At 37.8% G+C, this 23,191-nt stretch overlaps 1 protein-coding gene across 21 annotated transcripts in view; it reads left to right on the forward strand.

The window, feature by feature from the left end:
* GTDC1 (glycosyltransferase like domain containing 1) overlaps positions 1 to 23,191 on the forward strand; it is a 494,398-nt gene that overhangs the window by 194,581 nt on the left and 276,626 nt on the right. The window lies entirely within an intron of this gene.

Raw genomic sequence — 23,191 nt, forward strand, 5'->3', positions numbered from 1 at the left:
AGATTGAAATCCAGTATTGAGCTTATAGTACCTGCTGTTACCTGTTGCCTTCCTTACCCTTACACTGCCTCATTCTCAAAGGCCAGAAAAATAGTAGCAAGGATGAATATTCACTTGAAAATATTTCATTATATGTATTAAAGCATTTTGGGAAGAGAAAGCTCTTAAATACCATAGTTAGGCATGCACATATTTGAGGCTTGACCACCCCTGGTGGCTCAGAAAGTAAATAATCTGCCTGTAATGGAGGAGACCTGTGTTCAGTCCTTGGGTCAGGAAGATACCCTAGAGAAGGAAATGGCAGCCTACTCCACTGTTTTTGCCTGGGAAATCCCATGGACAGAGGAACCTGGAGGACTGCAGTCTGTGGGTTCAACAAAGAGTTGAACACAACTGAGCAACTAATGCTTCCACTTTTACTACTAGCCCTGTAACCCATGCAAGTACAAAGACCTTGAGTTTAGGTTATGATTATATTTACCTTATCACCTCATAGGCATGATGTAGCAATTAAATGAAATAATATGTGCCAAACGTCCAGCCTGGCACATAACAGAACCTTAATAAAGATTGTATGGGATATGGCTCAGACGCTCAGTTGTGTCTGACTCTTTGGAACCCTATGGACCGGGGCCTGCCTCCATGGACCTCTGTCCACAGGATTCTCCCAGCAGGAAGACTGGAGTGGGGTGCCTTTTCCTCCCCCAGGGCATATTCATGACCCAGGGATCAAACCCATGTCTCTTCTGTCTCCTGCATTAGCAGGCAGACACTTTACCATTAGCGCCACCTGGGAAGCCCTTAATAAAGATTAATTCATCTTGTTAACTCCTTCATCCCCATTGTTTTATAACCTAGCACATTTATTGCAATCTGAATAAAGGGGACTGTCTTCCCATTTTCCCTCTCTTAACATGTGATAACAGAGAAGTATTCTGCCAAAGGAACAGTCTAATATAAATAGGGAAATTCCTTTATATATTCTTCTTATCACCCTAATATAAGCAGCCTTTTGGCCTTACCAGAACCAACTATCCACTGATGTTAAGGAGCCAGCTCATCACTTTCATTCTTCTCGTCCTAATTTTGCTCCTCCTTTTTCCAGTTGAACTTCCATATTCTGTCACTGTACCTCCTTTCTTGTGTATACTCTCAAATCTTTTGCACCTTTTCAATTTGATTAGGAGAAAAACCTCCGGCCATACTTACTGCTACTGCTACTGCTAATCACTTCAGTCGTGTCCGACTGTGTGCGACCCCATAGACAGCAGCCCACCAGGCTCCCCCATCCCTGGGATTCTCCAGGCAAGGACACTGGAGTGGGTTGCCATTTCCTTCTCCAATGCATGAAAGTGAAAAGTGAAAGGGAAGTTGCTCAGTCGTGTCCGACTCTTAGCGACCCCATGGACTGCAGCCTACCAGGCTCCTCCGCCCATGTGATTTTCCAGGCAAGAGTACTGGAGTGGGGTGCCATTGCCTTCTCCGGCCATACTTACTAGCCCACTCTAAATTCATGACCCCTAAATCTAGATGGAAACTTCAAACTGGATGGCGAGTATACCATGCTTCCCCTCTTATTTATAACTATTTATACATTTTCCTTTCCTTGTAAGCTTTTAATAACAAATCTTCAGACTTCTTTCTCAGATAATGACTGAAAAATAAAAGCAATCAGAAGAGAATATTTTTACACTGCCACCATCACATCTACCATTTTGTGCTTCTGGATGCATTTTTTTTTTTTTTTAATCTTCACACCTATAACTACGGATGGACTGACCTTGTTTCTGTCTAAGGTCCAGCTCCATTTCTTTGTGGGAGCCCATCTTCCTTGCTTACCTAAAAATTAACTTTTCTAGTAATTTTTTTCTCTGATCTGCATCATCCATTTTCCTCTTTTCTGGATGGTTCCTATTAGCATACAAAAATGCTATTTGTTTTACATCTTAAAAACATTCTCTTTTGATTCCAGTTCTTTTTCTGCTACTGCCTCATTTCTTTCTCTCTCTTAATAGCAAAACCTCTAAAAAAATTTTTTTTCTCTCTCAATATCAAAAGCTCTAAAAAAATCTTTTTTTTTTTCAATTTCATTCCCACTGTTTTCTCTTGAAGCTGCTCCACTGCAACTGTTTTTGTCAAGGTCACTGATGACTTCCATGCCTGTGGTCAGTTCTCATTCCTCGTCTTACATCACACATCAGCAGCATGGGACACACTGTGACATAGTCTTAAAGGTGGCTCCTAGGACACAGGTTCTGCTTCTCAGGATTGTTGCTGGTTTCTCAATATGACTTTGATCTTTAGCTTTGAACTGGCCTTTAGCACTTTTGAAACTTAAGGGATTAATGGAGGAAGAGCCCAGGATTGAAATGAGAAGATTAGAGTCAGAAGGTCATCAATGAGAGAATTATCCTGTGGGACAAAGGGAAGAGAATTTTAAGGAGATGGCTTAGGCTAATGGACTGTACCAGCCCAGCTCCTCTGTCCATGGGATTATCCCATCAAGAATACTGGAGTGGGTTGCCATATCCTCTTCCAGGGGATTTTCCTGACCTAGGGATCGAACACACATCTCTTATGTCTCCTGCCTTGGCAGAGGTGGATTCTTTACCACTGAGCCACCTGGGAATCCCTTTAAGGAGATGGGCAGTAGCTAATTCAGAGGAGTGAAATTAAATAAAGTGATGACTAAAGCTATGCTTGAATTTGACACTTAAAGGGACAGTGATACCCCACCTTGCATTCTGTTAACTCACAATAAAATTTCCTAATTTTTTTGGTAGCCAGAGAAACAGACTTCAAGTCGAAATGAGATCTCTTTTTCTTTCTGTCTCTTTCTCTCTCTCTCACACAATCAGGCCCTGCTTATTTTAAAAATGAAGGCACCAGGGCCCAGAGAAGTTTTGTGTCTTCTGGTAATCACACAGCTAGATAGAGACAGGAACTGGAACTGAAACTGGAACTCCTATCTCAAAACCTCCATCCAGTGTTCAGCCCATCACTTATTGTAAATGCAATTTCGGAGGTCTTGATTATCTGATTTTTCAGCTGACAGCAGATTAACAGCATCAAATTGGGGGTGCGATAAAGGCAGGCTCACTGACAGCAGTAAAAAGTGACAGCTGACTGACAGCTTGACAACAAGGGAGGAGAGAGATAAACTATTAAAAAAAATATATGAGAAGTGAAAAAGCATAGCAGCCTGGAGCCATTGTAGGGCAGGGCAGGCAACTCTGCACACTGAAGAACCCTGCAGACATTTCTCCATGATTGTACAGCTTGTACATCTAATAGATGACTGTGATTTATTAAGAAAGGTTAAATGGTAACCAGTAAATTCTCTTTAAAAATATAGGGAAACTCATAACCTACTTTTGGCAGAAATTATAAATGACAGCAAATGAAGCTAAATGTCATGTCTTACTCTGGGATGTACATGAGTCATATTCACCTAAAGGAAGATAATAAACATCTGACCCCTTTTCATGCAGTTGCAGTGTCTGTAAGCTTAAGTGAGTGGGAAACATTTCAGTAAGCTACTTCTTTTTGGATCTTTCTAACTGAAGCCTTTTCATGCACCAGTTCTCCCTTTGCTGTTAGGGTGTTTATATTGGCTTCCTTGAAACTGAAGGCATCAAAGCCTGCCAGATGATCAGTAGTCAACAAAACTGATTTTGTCATATTAATACCACGTCTTAGTCCTTTTGGTCTGCTATAACAAAATACCATGGATTGGGTGGCTGGTAAACAATAGAAATTTATTTCTGACATTTCTGAAGACTGGGACGTCCAAGATCAAGGCGCTGGCAGATTTGATGTCTTGTGAAGGCCTGCTTTCTGATTCATAGATGGCTGTCTTCCCACTGTGTTCTCACATGATGCAAAGGGCAAGGGAACTCTCTGTGGTTTCTTGCATAAGGGCACTAATCTCATTCATGAGGGCTCCACCCTCATGACCTAATCACCACCCAAAGTCCTGCATCTCTTAAAAGCATCATATTAGGAGTCAAGATTTTGACATATGAATTTTGAAGAGATAAAGACTATCAGCTTGTAGCATGCCAAAAGATAGATAGATGTGATCTCAAGACTTAGTGGGCTGAGACTTATGACTAGGAGGAAGACTAATCTGTGTTAAAGGATATAGGTTAGATTGAAAATTAAGGAATTTTTACTTCACATTTCTTTTTTTTTAAATTTGTTTATTTTATTTTTGGTCCTGGTTTCTGCATGAAGGCTTTCTCTTCACAGTGGATATCATCTACTTCAAATACCATTCGGTTGGATTAAAGACAAAGAGAGATAAATGCTCAGGCTCTCAAGGCTGGATGCTTATATGTATTTGTCACTTGCCTGCCTTCTCTCTTACATTTTATTGTGAAAAATGGGGGCTGCTCTTCATTGCCATGTGTGGGCTTCTCATTGTGGTGAATTCTCTTGTTGCAGAGCACAGTCTCCAGGTTCACGGGCTTCAGTATTTGTGCCTCGTGGGCCCTAGAGCTTGCAGACTCCAGAAGTTGTGGTCTACAGGCTTAGTTTCTCCGTGACATGTGGCATCAGGGATTGAACCCATGTCCCCTGCATTAGCAGGCAGATTCTTTATCACTGCATCACCAGGGGAGTCTACTGTGCATTTCAAGAAGGCAGATTTCACATAAAACTCCATGGTGCTGACGATGTGTGATAGAGAGGGAAAAAAAATGGAGCAGTTCTGCAGCTTACTGAGCTGGATATTGGCTAAAAGAAACCAATATTTTCCTACTCTAAGTCATGTAGCTGTCATAAAAGTAAAGCCTAGTAGAACTAGAGAATTTTACGTATCCAGGCCTTTGTGCAAGTCTCAGTCTTACAAAATCAGAACATCTGAGGAATCTGCAACTTGCTTTCTGACAATGTCATCTTCAGAAGGTAGAGCTAGCCGTAACAGCTAACCTTCCTGAGTCTTAATTTAGCCCGACATTATGCTAAGTATATTATACATATCTTAGCATAATATTCTCCCAACAATTCTAAAAGATAATTCCATTTATAGTTGAAGAAAGCCAGCCATAAAGAATATAAGTAACTTTTGCCTCATACAAATAGTAAAAGTATAGCCAGAAATCAAACATATTTTTTACCCTGTTTTGAAACCCAACCTCTTAACATGTTTTTTTTACTACCTGTCCTCAAAAGAGAGGTTTTGGTCCCAGATTGGCTTTGGCTTATTGTTGTTTAGTTGCTGAATTGTGTCCAGCTCTTTTGTGACCCCATGGACTGTAGCTGGCCAGGATCCTCTGTCTATGGGATATTCCAGGCAAGAGTACTGGAGTACTTTGCCATTTCCTTCTCCAGGGGATCTTCCTGACCCAAGCATTGAATGTGTGGCCTTTGGCCCATCTCCTGAAATAGCAGGTGGATACTTTACCACTGAACCTCCGAGGTTGACTGTGCTATGCTTAATCACTCAGTTGTGTCTGACTCTTTAGGACCCCATGAACTGTAGCCCACCAGGCTTTTTTATAACAGTACTGGAGTGGGTTGCCATGCCTTCCTCCAGGACTAGGATTGACTCAGTTTAGTTCAGTCACTCAGTTGTGTTCTACTCTTTGTGACCCCATGGACTTCAGCATGTCAGGCTTCCGCTGTATATCACCAACTCCCAGAGCTTGCTCAAATTCGTGTCCATCGAATCCGTGATGCCATCCAACCATCTTATCCTCTGTCATCCCCTTCTCCTCTTGCCTTCAGTCTTTCCCAGCTTCAGGGTCTTACTAGTGAAGAACAAATGACTTATATAAGAGAACTGACAGCACATTGAATGAAAGAGATCACGTCATGGTAATGTTATGAAAGAAGGGATTCAAGGTCTTAGAAATCAGACTTTTAAAAGATTGAAGTTTTGAAAAAGAGGATACCTGAAAAGGAATGATCAACTTTTAAAGCAAAAATATTTATTGAGTTTCCTAATGGAGAGCTGTCTGTGAGGCTGGAAGTATGAATCCTGGCCCTGTCACTTTCTATCCAGTGGGCTTAGGAGAGAACCTCAACCCAAGTCCAGCTCACTCCTTTTGAAAAGGACATCATACTTTTCCTGACTTGAGGACGAATGAATAATTTTCAGAAAGAATTCTCATAGTCAGGTTGAAATTTTACCTAAAGAAGCAGACTAGGAAGAATATGTCAAAGAAACAGCTAGAGGTGCATACCATTATTTCATGTCTAAGAAAACTCTTCTTAAAAAAATTTCTAGGTATCTTGCCATTTATCCAAACTCTCTTCTCTTACAAGCTAAATTATAGCGTGACACCTGTCTTACAGGGGCAGTCCCCGATCTGTCACATTAGGTGTTAAGGATGGGGTTGACCACATCTGCACAGCATCAGACTTTTCTTCCATCTGTCTCTCCTGTAAGATTTGTCACTGAGGGAGTAGCCATGATTTTTATGTAACTAGATCATCCCCACCCCACAACAGATTGGACCATGAGAATGGATTGTAGAAATACAGTGAATTACAAAGTGGCATCCCTTATCCTCGAAAAAGATCTTGTTTTTCCAAGGAATTCCATCAGGGAGCTTCACAGTAGATACCATCTACTTCAAATGCCATTCAGTTGGATTAAAGGTGAAGAGAGATAAACGCTCAGGCTCTCAAGGTTGGATGCTTGTATGTATTTGTCACTTGCCTGCCTTCTCTATCCTGTTATAATGTGAAAAATGGGTTTAACTTTTTTATTATGGTTATATATAATTCATGTAAAAAGATCAAATGTATATTTCCAGTGGTGACCTTAAAAAAAAATCATTTATTTATTTTTTCATGAGGGGATGAACAGATATTGTATCCTTAGGATTGAAGTTTGGACTTGGAAATAATTGAAGCACGTATACTTTGGATTGAGAAATATTTGCTTATCTGTTTCAACACAAAGAATATAAGTATCAACCGCACTGTGATTATTAGGACAAAATTTTGTTCCTGTGAGCATTTCACTATTTACATATTTCTATTTTCCAAAATATTGGGTTGTCAGAGTAACCATAGACAAGAGTGGATTTTACCTGTGAGATTTCTCATTTCATAGGTTTTAGTTTCTGAGTTGTTGTTGTTGTTGAGTTGCTAAGTTGTATCAGACTCATTTGCAACCCCATGGACTGAAGCCTGTCAGCTTCTCTGTCCATGGGATTTCCCAGGCAAGAATACTTGAGTGGCTTCCCATTTGGAAGTTGGGTTATATGAAAAGCACCTCTGCTTTCCTCCTTGTATTTTTGACAGCAAATAAGGGAGGAGGACAATGTTGGTCATTTGGAATAATCTCATTTATTGAAACTAAGAATTTCCCTGCACATTTCTCTTCCCCTTTTCCCATGCAGCTACAATGTGAAACCAAAACAGAGGTTTATGGACTTTGCCTATTTTAGAAAGAAAAAATGGAGAATTTTAAAAACAGTGTGAAAACTTTAAATGAAAACGCTCAGGCTGTGCAAACAAAGGCTAGGAGCCTAAGGGCTTTTTGAAGAATTCTTATTAAAGAAAACACTATTTTACATTGCAAAGCAGATGTGTCAGAAAACAACAGCAGATCTGAAATTTGAGAATTTGTGGATTGATGGGACAGAAGGCAGCCCCCATGGCTCCCCACTGAAAACTTTTTGCTTTCTGTAGTCAAGAGTTTTTCTTTTTGGGGGCGTTGCCAGAAAACACCTTAATCATCCTACCACATGTGGGTCATATTTCTCAGATATTTTAAGAAAGTATTAGTATTAGATGTATTAATAAAACTATTGCCTTTGTTCTGTGAAATAATGAAGTGGGTATTATCTTTTTGAATATTAATCTAGGTCTGAAGTAGAAGAAAAGTTTTGCTTTTATAAATTTAAACATATCCATATTTGCTTACAATTATTTTGGCGCTCCAAAATGAATGCAAAATGTGTTTCTTTTGAAAGTCATTAAAACATTTTTTAATAGAATCAATGTACTAAAAGAAAAAGTTTGATAAATCACTCCAGTGTTCAATACCACTCACTGTCAAGAAATCTCCTTTATATCTAATGCAAATATTTCATGCTTCATTGTATTGTAACCATCTTCCTTTTCCTCTTCTTAAGAGAAGAAAGTTTGATTTCTGCGTATATATATATATATATATATATATATATATATATGCCTCTGTTGGCTTGAAGTTAATAGGACACACTTGCTTATTTAAAGTGTACTTTTTAATGAAATTACTATCCATGTTGATGCCTAATTATCACAGATTTCTTTTCTCTTGTACTTTAGATAACAACAATAACGTCACCAAAAAAAGCACTCTCAATTCATCAGCAACAAAAAAAGCCTATCCTTTGATTATAGGATGATTTACCTCTGTTTTCCTTAAGTATAGAGAACATTTGACATGATTTTAAATCAGAGATTTGATGTACATTTTTTACTTTCTCCTAGTCCTGTCCTAAGAGATTTGGGAGGTCAGAAGCAAAGGTCACAGATCACAGGAGAGAGAAATAACTAAAAACCCAAGAATATTCTCAGGACTGCATCATCAACTCAAAGGGAGTCATGGAGAAGGGCTTCTGCAAAATATTGCATGAATATCATGCAATAAACTCAAACCATAGTTGGGGGGAATTCAGTGAAACATCTACTTAGACTCTCTTTTCCTCTTTAGACTTAAAGGGCATCTCTAAGCTTTCCATCTGGAGGAGGAATTGGCAGCTCACTCCAGTATTCTTGCCTGGAGAATCCTGTGGACCAAGGAGCCTAGTGGGCTACAGTCCTTGGGGTTGCCAAGAGTTGGACAAGACTTAGCAACTCAACAGCAACAAAAAGCTTTCCATAGCACAATGAATGATTATTATTAGCACAAAGCCATCAAGCAAGAACAAATTGTGTTATATACTGTTTATTATAGGAGGGCTATGTGACTCTTTAGAAAGATTTCAGGTGAATTACTTTGGTGTTTTAAAAATCAAACTTTGGTTTTCTTTCTAAAATCACTTATTCAAATCATTCCATTCTGAGGAGTGCTGAATTAATGATGGGAGTCAGCAATGTGGTGTACAGAGATTCTAGTTTGGCTTATACCACTTATCACCACCGTTCAACCTAAAGTAAATATCTTGCCTTCCAGAGCTTCAGTTTTCCCGTCTGTAAAATGGAAATTGAAATAATACCTGTGTCTTAGGCTTATTATGAAGATTGAGCTAATTGCTACCATATGCTGACTGAGCTCAGTGCCTACAACCTAAACAATGTTACATAAATGTTAGTGGTTTTATTACTTTTACCATTATCACCATTGTGATTTTCTGTTGGCAGGATTTTAGAAAAGTTTGCCTATTCAGTATGACTCCAAGCTCAAATGTAAGGGAGTTGGCGACTCCCTTCAGTAGGGTTCTGAAAACCCTAGCAATTTTATAAGATACCTGAGGATCTCAAGTTTACTACTAATGCAAATAAAGATAGGGACTGTTTTGTATCTTCTCAATCCACATGACAACAGCCAAATGTAATAATGTACCCGTGGTAGCACGCAAGGAGGAAAGACACTTGTGCTGCTGTCCACATCTGAGTGGCACCTATAAAATATGTACATTTCTTGTGGTACTGCTGTGTGGAATGGTGAGAGGGTACAGAAGGCACTTTAGTTGTTTAGTGTTCTTTTAAAGAAAACTGGGGTTGTTTCAGAAACCTTGCCATTAAAAAAATAAACAATTTGGAATGTACCATTCAACAAGAAGCTACTAGAATAATCTCTTAGCCGGAATGGCTTATTTCCAAAGAAATTCCAGATAAAAAAGTTTATTTTATAGGAAAGTCTTTAAAAATGTGTTTCAGAGTAATTGGATACAATAACATATATTTAACAGTAATTTGATTCTTTGAGATTTTATTCACACTATTGTTCACCCATCATTTATTAAAATCTGGTTATTTGCATAACTTTGAAATGGGTATAATAATACATAGTCCGAAAACCAAAAGGGTTAATGAGCCCAGTATATTATAGGCTCAAAAAAAATGATTGTCATCTGTGGACAAAACCCCACTTGAAATATATCTAGAAATAGGCAGTTGAGAGTCTTTAAGAGCTCTCAAGTTCAGCCAGTCTTACTGGACACTTAACTATAGGAAAATATGATTGACTGTAAAAGACAGTGATGGCTTAACAACAGAATGTATTAACAGAAGAGCTGCAATCTGCATGAAATATACAATACATGTAAACATAAGGTTCAAGAATCAGAAGAAAAGGAAAAGAGATGTGGAATCTAGAAGATGAGTCATAATAGAAGTATGCCCTCTTGAAGAGGAGAGAAAATTCACCATGGCATTATTAAAATATCATCCCTATGAATCCAGCCCCCTTTGCTGTGATTCTGCAATCACCAAGCAATATTCTGTTTATTACTGCATCCTTCGAAGCAACTTAACTGCAGAAACTAGAATCCTCAATGTGAGAAGTGAATATCTGGATATTGGAAGGGAATGTTCTCCGGAACTCAATAAATTATGGCTTTTAATAACAGTAAGAGAAAAAAAGCTTGTATGGTAAATACAAGGTATTTTGGAATGTAAAGATATATAAAACAAGGTCTTTAGTTGTAAGAATTTTGTGTAAATGATAGGCATAGTCAGGTGACTCCAAGTATAAGGTAGAAAAAAACAGTACTTGCTATCTCATTTGAGTGGAGCCGTAAAGACCTGACTAAGCTTTGGGCATAACAGCATCATTTATCAAGTGCCTTTTCTGATCGTGGACTTCCCTGATAGCTCAGTTGGTAAAGAATCCACCTGAAATGCAGGAGACCCCAGTTTGATTCCTGGGCTGGGAAGATCTGCTGCAGAAGGGATAGGCTACCCACTCCAATATTCTTGGTCTTCCCTTGTGGCTCAGCTGGTAGAGAATCTACTTGCAATGCGGGAGACCTGGGTTTGATCCTGGGATGGGAAGATCCTCTGGAGAAGGGAAGAGCTACCCAATCCAGTATTCTGGCCTGGAGAATTCCATGGACCGTATAGTCCATGGGGTCACAAAGAGTTGGACGTGACTGAGTGACTTTCACTTCACTTTCTGAGCATAAACTTTATGTATATTATTTCTAATCTTTACCCACCCACACAAGCTAGGTACTATTATGCTCATTTTGCAGTCAAGAAAAGTGAGGTTTGGAAGGTTAAGCTCACCTGAAATTGTATAGCTACCCAAACTGTCTGACTCCAATATGCTACTTGATTAATCATGTTATTTCTTGCTGTGATGAAAAGGTGAGATAGAATGACTATGAGAGCATGTTATGAAGAGAGTAGCTACACCCAGGTTTGTGACAGTGAATGATCACTGCCACAGAAGAGAATAACTGGAACCTAGAAAGTAACTGTCTTAACTGGGTGAAGAGGTTGGAAATGGGAATTAAGGTCAAGGAATTTGAACTTTAGCCTATAATCATTTAGGAGCCATGTCTAGATTTAAAATGGGGAATTTGGAATTGACATATGAATATCAGTGGGATAGGCAATAGGAAGCAGAGAGACAAGTTAAAAAACTACTAAAATAGATTATTGAAGACTTGAACAAAGAAAGTGGCTTATGGATGAAAAAAGGAAATGCACATAATTATGCTGGATGTAGACTTGGCAAGTTGGTGGGGCAGCTTACTGGATGGAGGAGTGGTCAGGGATGATCTTGAAGTACTGACCATAGTGACTAGGAGAATAGCCGTTCTGTTGGAATTGAGAAATAGATTTACTTAGCTAAAGATGGCAAATTCATGGAGTTACATATTGCATCTGAGATGTTGGTGGGTCATTTCGATAGAGCTGACCAGCAAAAAACATCCTCTCTCACCTTAGTGTCATCATTTAGAACCTCATGTGGTTTGTTACATTGACCCAGTTTTCTAGAAATTTTGCTCTTTCCTTTGGTGTATTTGGTACAGCTCAAGTTTATTTCTTCCCAAATCCAAGATATCTGTTTTTTGTCGTTTGTTACTACCTTAGGAAAATCAGGTGTAGTATTTGTAAACATCAGATCTCCTGAAGTCTTTCATTTCTGGATAAGCAGAAGTTCATTGACTTAATTTTCCCCTTGACGTCTCAGAATTTAATAACTGAACTTTGATCCCTTTAGACTGGGAATCCTGAGATCAAGTACTATATGGTGGTGTGTGGTGTAGTGCCTAAGAAAATTGACTTTGATGTCAGAGCTGTCATCTCTTCTGCTAACCAGTTGGCAGATGTTGAGAAAGTTGTTTGACCTCTCCTACCTCATCCCCCCACCCCGCCCCGCCCCACCACCCCGCTCATGTCCAAAGTAAGGAGACTACTAGCAGTCTCATTGGTTTGCTATGAGAGTTAAACGAGGTCCTGGATGTCAGGTGCTTGGTAAAATGCTTGAGGCATAATAAGCCTTAAATAAATGCTAATTGTTGCTATTGGCTTTAATTTGTGTGTCCTCACCATATCTTTGGTGCTTTCATTAACGTATGTGGGATTTCTTTAATTTTCTGGAGAGCCAGAGGTATGCCCCCAGTTGTAGTCCAGAATGTTTTTAATAATTTTAGGATCATCAGATGATTTTGCTTGTCAGTGTCCCCTATTCTAAAAGCTACTGTTGCTTGCTCTAGTACTGATTTGTCTCTGCCATCCTGGCTGCATACCAAAATTCTACTTGGAAGTATTGCTAAGAATATCATATCCAAGTAGTATTTTATGTGTGTGCTCTTGTCATGTGTGTTGTGGGTCTTTTGTACTTCTGACGTAATAGGAGGTGAATCACAGACCTCTCTCACATCTAATAAGGTTTGTATTGTTACCTGCTACCTACAAAGGTGCTTCTGTGAGTGATTAGAAGTCGTAAGCTTTCCTTAAGTTTAATTGTGTCTGTTCTTACTATATTTGGTTCAATGTTATCTACAAATTTATTTTTATTAACAAGTTTCTATGAAACTAGTCCTTAATTAAATAATTGTCACTTTTTGTTTTGGATGATTGAATTTTGTATATCAGTATTATTAAATATGGAACCTTAAAAAATTAGCAAACCTAATAGTGAGAATTTAATATAAGAAATCTAGGTATAATTTTCTTTAATTAAAGATAAACTCATTAGTTGTACAAATACTTACCTCTCTTATGGTTTTGCCTATTGTTCTAAACTGAAAGATCTTGGTCCTGTTCCATAGGCACCATGAAAAGAGAATGGTACACATTCTTCCCTTAATCTCCCTCTTCGCCACACACTAAAACTCATATATACATTTTTAGTATCAAGAGAAAAAATACACATTGGCATTTCTTCTCTCTTATGTGATATGTTCTTGGGTATCCATAGAAATATATTACTTGTTTGAAATTCAGTTTCCAGTCCAGTGTTTCCTGTTCCCATTAGGTTAGTCTAAGTTCATGGATATGGCTGGCAACTCTAAATTCATTTACATGTAGAGAACTGTTTGGGATACCCATCTCAGTCCAACCCGATATACTTCTTCTCTGTTGATGTCCAGCACAGACCAAGTGATTGTATAATGAGAGAGAGGATCTATTCAAAGCTACCACATCCCTTGTTATAATACCAAAACTTATTTTATAATACCAAACCTGAAAAGAACTTATTATAACAATTATTTTCCACTAGTTAAAGAGGGAGCTTCTGTCTCAGGCTGTGAAGGTGGATTTGAAAGAACACAAGCAAGAAACAATGGGAACAGAATATCAGGATCAAGTGATGAATCCCTTTGAAAATAGAAAAAAAGGGAGAGAATGAGCTAAAAAAAATTCATAGGTTTTAAAATTACTGGCCTATTAACTGAAATAGCACAATTAGAAATGTCAAACACATTTGTATTGTGGACAAATTTGTTTTGTTTTCAACTTTAGGCAGTTGGTATTTTTATGAAAAATAGAACTGGAACTTTCCAGAGCTGGAAGAGTACCTAAGAAACAAGAACTTTAGAAATCTTGTCTTAATTCCTTCACTTAATACCTGGGAAAATTACAGCAGAGGGGTTTTTACCTGAAGTTATAGCTAGTGATATAGTCACAATTTGGTTACCACTTGAAAAAACTCATGAGGTGATTAGAATGTGTGACCAGGGCTCTTCATTGTATTAGTAATATTAGTAGGGTAGGATTAATCATCACTGATAACATAGATCAATTTCATCAGTAGTAAATGGTGTGCAGAAATTTCTTAGAAGAGTCTAAAACATTTCAGTTGCATAGGAACTTGTTCCTATTTTCACTGAAAATATCTAGCTGTCCTATCTATAACTCATTTTGAGATGAAAATACATATGACTCAGCCAGCTCTATTTGCTTATAACATATTTTGCTCTTCCAGTAAACATTGGGCTTTTCATGTAAACCTTATTCTAGGAGTGAAGAAAAGGAGTTTCCAGCATTTAAAGCTCAGAACCTGAAAATGATTTTCCATTCTTTTCTGGGACTTGGTGTCTCAACTTCTGAATGAACCAATATTATATACAACTATCAGATTTTTATGCTTCTCTTTGTAAATTTTGTATAAATTACCTATCCTTTATGATTAGAAACTTTTCCTATGCGTTCCCTTCATTTCTGTCTGCAGAGAATATTGGAAAAGTCTAGTGCATGGTGGTGTTGGTGCTATGCCCATTCTGCTTCTTCCTTCGGGCTATCAGGTGAATCTTCCTTTTTTCTTTGAGTCCTGTTTGCATAGCTGGCTGATACTTCTTGGGGTGAGCTGATGGATTAGTTCAAAGTACACCAGAGTGAGGGTTGGGGGTCAGGGAAGAGTCTCATGTATTATAGGCGGACATGGTGCAGGGGAAGAACATTAAGTTCATTATTAATCACACCTGGGTGATTTTCAGTCTTGGCTCAGCCACTTTCTAGATGGGCAAGTTGGTCGAATTATGTTACCCTATCTGACCTTTAGTTTCCCTAACGTTAAATCATAGAGTTGATATAAGGAAAAAGTGAGAGAGAACACAGATAAAGTGTTTTACCCAGAGTATGGTATATGCTCAGTGTCCACCGCCCTGCCCTTCCCCTGTGTAAGATCAGACTTGCTGCTCTGTTACACTTTATCAGTTTTAGTTACCACTCACAGGCCTCTGAATTGACCTCTTTGTGTTGCTACCTGAATTTCTGATGCTTGTGGTGATTAGTAAAGAATGTAAGGTTTAATTTGCTCTCCTATGGGTAATCCATGCACCAATATAACATGAGTTGTTTTTTCCATCTCTTCTCATGACTTAGTTCATTAAAATAACTTCATATAATGTAAGTCATTGATGATGACATTTAAAGTACTTGAACTATCCAGCACTCTTTCCTGCTTGCTTATGGGTATTTTTTTTTACCTGCTCTGTTTATTTTTATTTTTCTTTGGTCTGTCTTTGTTATGCTTTCTTTACACCTATTTTTCAGGGTTTAACACTTGTGGAACAAGGCTGTTACAATCAATAAAAGTTGGTGGAACTATATCTTACTTTTTAGAGAATCCACTGTTCACATCATTATATGCAATTGCTGAGTCCTTGGCTTTGATCAAAAATTTGTTTCTGCTCATACTTGCAGGTTTTTCGTTTACATCTTATGAATGTGCAGGTTGGTTAAGGGTGCAGTCCTTCCACTTGAAGGTAGATAAATAAGCATCAATATGGTAATTGATTATTATTTATTTTCTGAACAGAGAAGGTATGGCTTAGATGTATGTGGCACGGAGAAGCTGGCATGAGTTTACATAGTTTACTGAAGACACATCTGTAACACAGCTAATATACCCAAAGCTAACTGTAAATTCAAAAACATCTTAGATACAGAATTACTGTTTCTGGCCAAAATTTTTCTTGTCACTACTGAAAAAAAAAAAAAAGATTGCCTCAGAATTGCAGCCCTTCAGAAATACAATCTTTAGGTGATAAAGCCTTTTTCTCTCCCTATGGATGAAGCATCACCCCATAAAACATGCATTTGGGGATCTAATTGTGGGCCTGTATCAATAATGTATGTTGATATGCAAGCCCTCAACGAATGTGATTTTCCCCCCTTAAAAAAACAAACATGAGAATTACAACCAAAATGTTAAGATGTAGCCTCAAGCAGTGGTTTTCAACATTGGCTGCACGTTAGAATCACCTGGGGAACTTTAAAAAAATAATTCCTGATGTCCAAGTCAATTAAATCAGTCTTTGGGGTTAGAACCCAATATTAGCCTTTTTTTTTTTTTTTTTTTTAAATAAAGCTCCTCAGGTTATTCCACTGTGCAGCCAAAGTTCAGAACCACTGACCAAAAGTATCTCTACTAAATGACAGTCTGTGGAAGGGGCATGTACCTGCAGCAGTGCCTTCTAGTTGTATCCTTTTCCATATTGCCAAAATGTGTTTCTGTCTATAAGGGTCCTCAAGAAATCCACAGTGAAAATCCAGTGTCTTCATGACAGTGCATTAGTATAATTCCCTGGCCGTCCTGATGAGAATTAAGAAAATGTTAAAAACTGTATTTATCCTTGATCTCTTTCTCCATAAGTGTTGGCATCCCTCCATTTCCCAATGACTTAACGTTCGATTTTTCTCTTCACTGTTTTCTTGGGTAACATTGGGAATTTTTACCATCTGATGAAGGCAGATGTATTTTCAAATAAAAGTGTCTTAAGCATTTGTTCTTCCTACTACTCCTTTCTTTGGCAGAATATTCATATAGTTGATAAATAGTTTGCTTTCTTTAAATACCTTTTCATATAATCTTTGTAGCATGTTTCATGGGTATTTTAACCTACTTTTATGGTTTTCCATGAAATAAGGTATTTTCTAAATATGTTATGCTGAGTTTAACTGAAATAAGCAGTTGTACTGTATGCCTTTAGAATGATGATGATATCTTGCATTTTAGGGTAACACTTCCATCCTGAAAGATTCCAAAGCACACTGTGAATGGTTACAAATTATACAGTGAAGCACAGTCCCCATTGTAGAGTGAAGCATGGCAGCTGTTTAACAGCTCATCACAATACTGCACAGCAAGTTAGGGTAGGAAGTGAGGAATAATACTGGATTCACTTGAAAAAATTGCTAGGGGCTGAGGTAAGCAGAATGTAATTACCTAAGTTGGAATTTATCCAGGACGTAAAGCTAACACCTCCCGTCTTAGAAGAGAAAGCTCTGATTCTTTAATAACTGTGCACTTGCTTTCTACATAAGTGAATTGTAAGGGTGCTTCTACCCTCTTTAGACCGTCAAGGTGTACTTAAGCAGTGTTCCAACTGAGACTTTAAAAGAAAAAGAAAGAAAAACGCTTCTTCAAAACCCACATGTTCATACTAACTCAGAGATGATAGAGAGGTTTCTATTTACATGCCATCTTTGACTGTTAATAGCCGTTTGGAAATTGTTGAGGACTTTAAGGCCATATTAAGGATTAAAAAATAACTCCATGATAGATTAGTGATGTCTGCCATGGGCACAAGAGAAGGAATGCTTACACTTGTAAGCCATATTTTTGTCACCCTGGCATTGGTACTTAGCTACTACTTTCCAGAGATGAGTTAGCAGTACTCTTAGTTCTTTTCAAACCTTCTGATTATTTTTAATTACTGCTACAGGCAGGAATATTTAAGATTTCCTGAAAAATTCTAGGGAAAAGGGGCACTGACCATTCTTTGGTGACCATAATTGGTGGGTTAGAAATAAAGAGGTAGATTTAGGTCAAAATTTTTTTCAAAGCAAAAAATGTTCTGCAGAGGAAGTAGTTTGGTGTCAGGTTGGGTTTTCATTTGGGAAAATCAACACCTTGGGGAAGCAAACAGGAATTAAAGTCAGGAACACTAGGTAGTTTGAAACATGTTATTGAATCAAGATAAGAATTGGAAATCAGAATTCAGTTTGTTTGAGCAATGTTGGAAGCAAAGGGTAAGAGGGCCAGGCAGGCCACGGGCCCCAGGTCTGAGGGCAGCACCAAGGATAGCTCCCAGTGCAGTGGCTTCTCCTTGGCTTTGGTTCTTTCTCACTCAGCTCTGCCCCTCAGTTTGGCACAACCAGCTTTGGCTTTGTAACGTCGATATAGGGGCTTCCCAGGTGGTGCAGTGGTAAAGAATCTGCATGTTAATGCAGGAGATGAAAGAGATGTAGGTTTAAACCCTGGGTCAAGAAGATCCCCTGGAGTAGGAAATGGCAAACCACTCCAGTATTCTTGTCTGGAAAATCCCATGGTCAGAGGAACCTGGTGGGCTATAGTCCATGGAGTTGCAAAGAGTTGGACATGACTGAGTGACTTCACTTTCACTTTCATGACAGAGATACAGGACCTAATGTTTAATGTAAATTACAGGTCAAATTCACCAAATTCATAGAAATATAGAATTTTGTCTGAACGAGCTGATATGTGGTTCTTCTGTGTGAATACTTAAATAATGCCAAAAGGAAGGATCACACAAAAAAGTCTAAAAGTTCTAGCAACTGTACTAGTAATTGCTCTGGAGTATAGAAGAACACACGAATTACCCATACTCTCACCTATCTCTGTCATAGTCTTTTTTATTCCCCTCATATCTATATTGGTATGAATAGCTGTAAAAGACCTTTTTCAGTTCTGCTTTAGATAGTTTGGAAACTTAAGCTTGCTTTTTCAAATGTCTATTCATCTAATAATAAAAATTGAGGATTTAAAATTATAAAGCATATTTCAGTCTCTTGTACTGTGTAAAAAATGATTATAGATTATATTTTGATCTCTGGACATTGGTTTCCTTTTTATTCTTGGGAATTTCCAGGAAGGAAGTTTAAAACTTCTTTGGTCAGTTGTCTAACTTAATAAAAACAGGCTTGGTTTAAGTAATCCTTTAAAATTCTAAATAGGATAATAAAATAACGATTTTATTTGATGACAGGCCATATTGGAAAAAAATTATTTTTTAGTTATATACATTTAAAAATAATTTTAATACTTTATAATAGAAATAAAAAGCCAATTTTACTTCTGAGGCCTTGTAAGTTCAATTTATGCCTGGAACAAATTAAAAAGTTCGGGTTATGAAATTCTTAAATATGCCTTAGAATGGAAGAAATGACAGTTCTTTATTCATAGTAATGCTATTTTATCACTTTTAAAGATTCTGCAAGTTGTTACCTATTACCATACCTTTATTATAGAAAACTAATATATTAGCATTCCAGGAACAACATGGTAGTGTATTTGGGAAAGTTGAGGAGGATGTGTGGAGAGTAGCTGGTCCTGTTTTCCAGAAAACAGATCTTTTTCCATAGCTTTATAATTAAGCTGTAATATAATCTGTCAAAATCTACTTATATGGCTTTAAAATCTTTATAGATACTTAATTTTAAGATTTTTTTAAAGTGAGAAGTAATGATTTATTTGTTGTATAAAAGGAGAGATAAATCATTCATTATACAGGTTATTGTCTTCCTTTTAGAGAATATTAGCTCTAAATTATAACTAGTAAGAGGGGTATGTGTGTGTGCATGTGTGCACACATGTGGGCACACATGCACACACATGTCTATGCCCGCACACAATCATTTTTCCATATTTTGAGGCAGTCCTGTTGCCTTTTACACTCACTATTTAATGTAGTGGTTTTCAACTCTCACTGCATAATATTAATAGAATCCTGTGAAACTTTAAACGATTCTTATGCCCAGGCAGCATCTCACCCCACTCTGATCTATAGATATCAATACAATTTAAAGCTTTCTAAGTTGAGAACCACTGGCAAAATGCATGGCTACTTTGTAAAGCATTCACATTTTGTACATATAATGGTAATTGCATGGAGGAAAATGAAAGAAAAGCTTCCTTCCAATACTGGGGAGAGATTTTTGGAGGGTGGTGGTAGAATGATAATTGAAATTTTAGGGGTGGCCAGATAGATCATAATAAATAAAATATAGGCTGAAATCAAATTTCATCCAGTATTCTTTTCTTTAGCAGGGTTTTAAGTGAAACACCTAGAGGAAGATATAAAACATCCACAATTCACCTGGCCACTTGTGCAGTTTTCTTTTTTCTTGACTCTAGCTGCTAGCCAACTTATGACCTGAATCTTGATGATTAATAGCTTTTATAATATTTTCTCAGCTAGTGTAACTTCAATTGCAATACTTTTTCTTCTAATGTCTTAGCCTTATAAAATAGCACTAAACTATTTTTCTCAATAAATTCTACTGACACATGGTCCCACAGATTAATTATAAATTGCATAGAAGTACTGCCCTTTGTCAGTTTTAAATGTGTAGCTTTATCTTCTCTTTCCCCTTGTCTTTACAAGCTAAATGGAATTAGGAGCTTAAAGAAACCTGTTTAACATGGAATCTATTCCTATTCTCTTATTTTAAACAATAGCACCATTAATTTTCATCCTAGACTCTTTGGTTCCTCCACTATTTTCATTTTTATTGTAATTTAAAAAAAAGTATCTGTCTCTTTACAAATCCATTTGTTTCATTCACAATATTGTACAAACATAATTTTAGGGAGCAGTTTCAAATGTTGTGGTATTTTTTACCTGGTGGGCTCTCTCCATAAATTTAATTGGGAATACCAAATAACTTTTTCTTTTCTTCATCATTGTTTTTAAAGAAGAAGATGAGGGGAAAGGGTATCAAAAGGGGCTTAGACAACCCTGGAAATAAATGTCAGGCTACTTTGCCACAGGTACTTTAAAACACCCAAGGTAGATGGAAAGAGGAACTTTAGGGTTTAGACCATTTATCACTAAAATTATAATGCTGGCACAGCTCTGCAAATATTTCCTTACAGGGTTTCATAGACATTTCACAATAAATGTCTTTTGTTAAAATGGTCTCGGGTCTTACAGACCAGAGTCTGTATTCTAGGAGGAATTCTTTTGCAGTTATTTAATAGTGTTCCTTTCACAGTGCCCTCCTTCTCCATACTTTTTGTTCCATTGCAATACTGGTATCTTTGACCAGAGGGAAGAGACAGCTAACGCTGAGTCTTAGCTGTTCCCTCCAAATGATTAGGCGAAAAGAAGAAAATATGGCCTTTGAGGATTATATTGAAGTTTAGGGACTGTCATTAATACTAAGATGTTGACCCCAGTTACTAACCCTTTGAAAGAGGGTGAAGTAGAATAGGAAAATGTGGAAAAAGCAAATTGGTTAGCCATAACAAAGATCGTGACTATAATCCTGATGAAACTACATTAATCAATAAAAAGCAGAGCCAGTTGTGTGCTTTTGTGGTTCAGGCAGCTGTTGGGATGATAGGATTTAAGAGGTAGCTTGGGAGGATCCCCACTTTCCTTGGAACATCACCCTAATACTTCCTGGAGAGAGCAGTAGTTCTTACTGGAATCCCTGTTTTTGGAGTTGGAGGTTGCTGAAATTATAAATACAGTTTTGTGGGAATGTGTACATATGCATGTTTTTTAAGAAGCTCTATAGCTTTCATCAGAGCCTTATTGTGTCCATAAAGATTCTACTTAAAAGCAGATGTCCAGAGTATAAGTTTTATTTATAATTTTCCAGTCCATGGGGTCGCTAAGAGTCGGGCATGATCTCCTTCAGAATGGACTGGTTGGATCTCCTTGCAGTCCAAGGGACTCTCAAGAGTCTTCTCCAACACCACAGTTCAAAAGCATCAATTCTTCGGCGCTCAGCCTTCTTCACAGTCCAACTCACACATCCATACATGACCACAGGAAAAACCATAGCCTTGACTAGACGGACCTTTGTTGGCAAAGTAATGTCTTTATTCTTTCCAAAAAAACTTTGGAGATTTATCATATGACTTTTTAACTCTTATCTATCTGCTATCTAATATCCTAATGATGTATAATAGCAATCACTTCATCATTTTTCATTGGTGTAGTATTTAAAACTATTTAATGCTATTCTAATTTGTGAATTAATTTTATATTTTAAATAATACTTCCCTTCTAGGGAAGGGATTATTAACTTTTTTTTGGGGGGTAGGAGGATACAGATATAAATCCTAAAGGCCTGGAGTTTAGTAAAGGAGAAAAAGCAAGAGAGAATTAATAGCAAGCACACTTAGGTTTAGTCTTCAGTTTTACATTCATAATTTCTTTTGTTCCTTACAAGCAAGTACTCTTCTTGTTTTAGTTGACAGATTTTTTTTGATGTTGTTGTGTAACTCAGTTGTGACCGACTCTTGGTTACTCCATGGACTGTAGCCCTGCTGGGTTCCTCTGTCCATGGGATTTTCCAGGCAGGAATACTGGAGTGGGTTGCCGTGCCCTCCTCCAACGGATCTTCCTGATCAAGGGATCAGACCTGCATCTCCTGCAAGTCCCGCATCTCCTGCAAGCATTGTAGGCAGATTCTTTTACCTCTGAGCCACTGGGGAAGACCCCAGTTAACAGGGAAACTGAAGCATAAATCTGTAGCTTGTCAAAGGTCCCATAGGTGGTCATTGGTGAAGCCCACCTCCACCCCCAGGCCATAGGGTTTGAGAAGTTTCCTGTTTTTCCACTCATCTGTATTGCTTTCCACATCATTATCCCCTGTAATGGCTGCAGTCTGTGTGAGTGCCAGTCAGAACCAGAGATAGGGCGGGGGTTGCAGAGAAGGTGACATTGGAACTGTGTCTTGGAGAGTGGGCAAAGGTTCTTTTGCTCATTTCATAAGGAGCAAGAGGGCATCTTCATCTGCAGGAATGCCCTGAGCCATGGTAGAGATTGCTTTTTCGGAAAGGCAGTAATACCTCAAAGGTAGGGCTCAGGAGGCTCCTCTCCCAGGGTTTGGCACAAAGCTGCATGTGATTAGTTTAAAGTTAGAATCAAAATTCACACATTCTGAATTCCTTCCTGCCTTTTCAATACTCTCGCATCATAATTCTTTGTCCAGTTATGTAAATAGTGAACTCTTGGACTGAATCCTATAAAACACACTTCCTGAAGACATGGTTATTACGGTTTGTCCACTTCTTTTGCTCAGACTTTATTGTCCTTTATTTAAACATTCAGATTCTTTTCTAGTGTGTAATTTCAAGAATTAAGCTCTGAAACATTTATCTGTACCCACTATGTGTCTGGGTCCCAGGTAGCTTCTGAGTCCCAGGTAGGAACTTGCTTTCCAGGAGTTTTCATCTCACATTTTTATGGCTAGTACAAATGCATCATTACACATTGTTGTTTTGCCAAACTTGAAAAATTGATATTTGTATTTCTGTGACTGTCCATATGTAGCCATAACGGCCATTAAGACATGTCTTGTGTTT

This window comes from Bos indicus, chromosome 2 (assembly GCF_029378745.1).
Source record: "Bos indicus isolate NIAB-ARS_2022 breed Sahiwal x Tharparkar chromosome 2, NIAB-ARS_B.indTharparkar_mat_pri_1.0, whole genome shotgun sequence".
NCBI classification, from domain to species: domain Eukaryota; kingdom Metazoa; phylum Chordata; class Mammalia; order Artiodactyla; family Bovidae; genus Bos; species Bos indicus.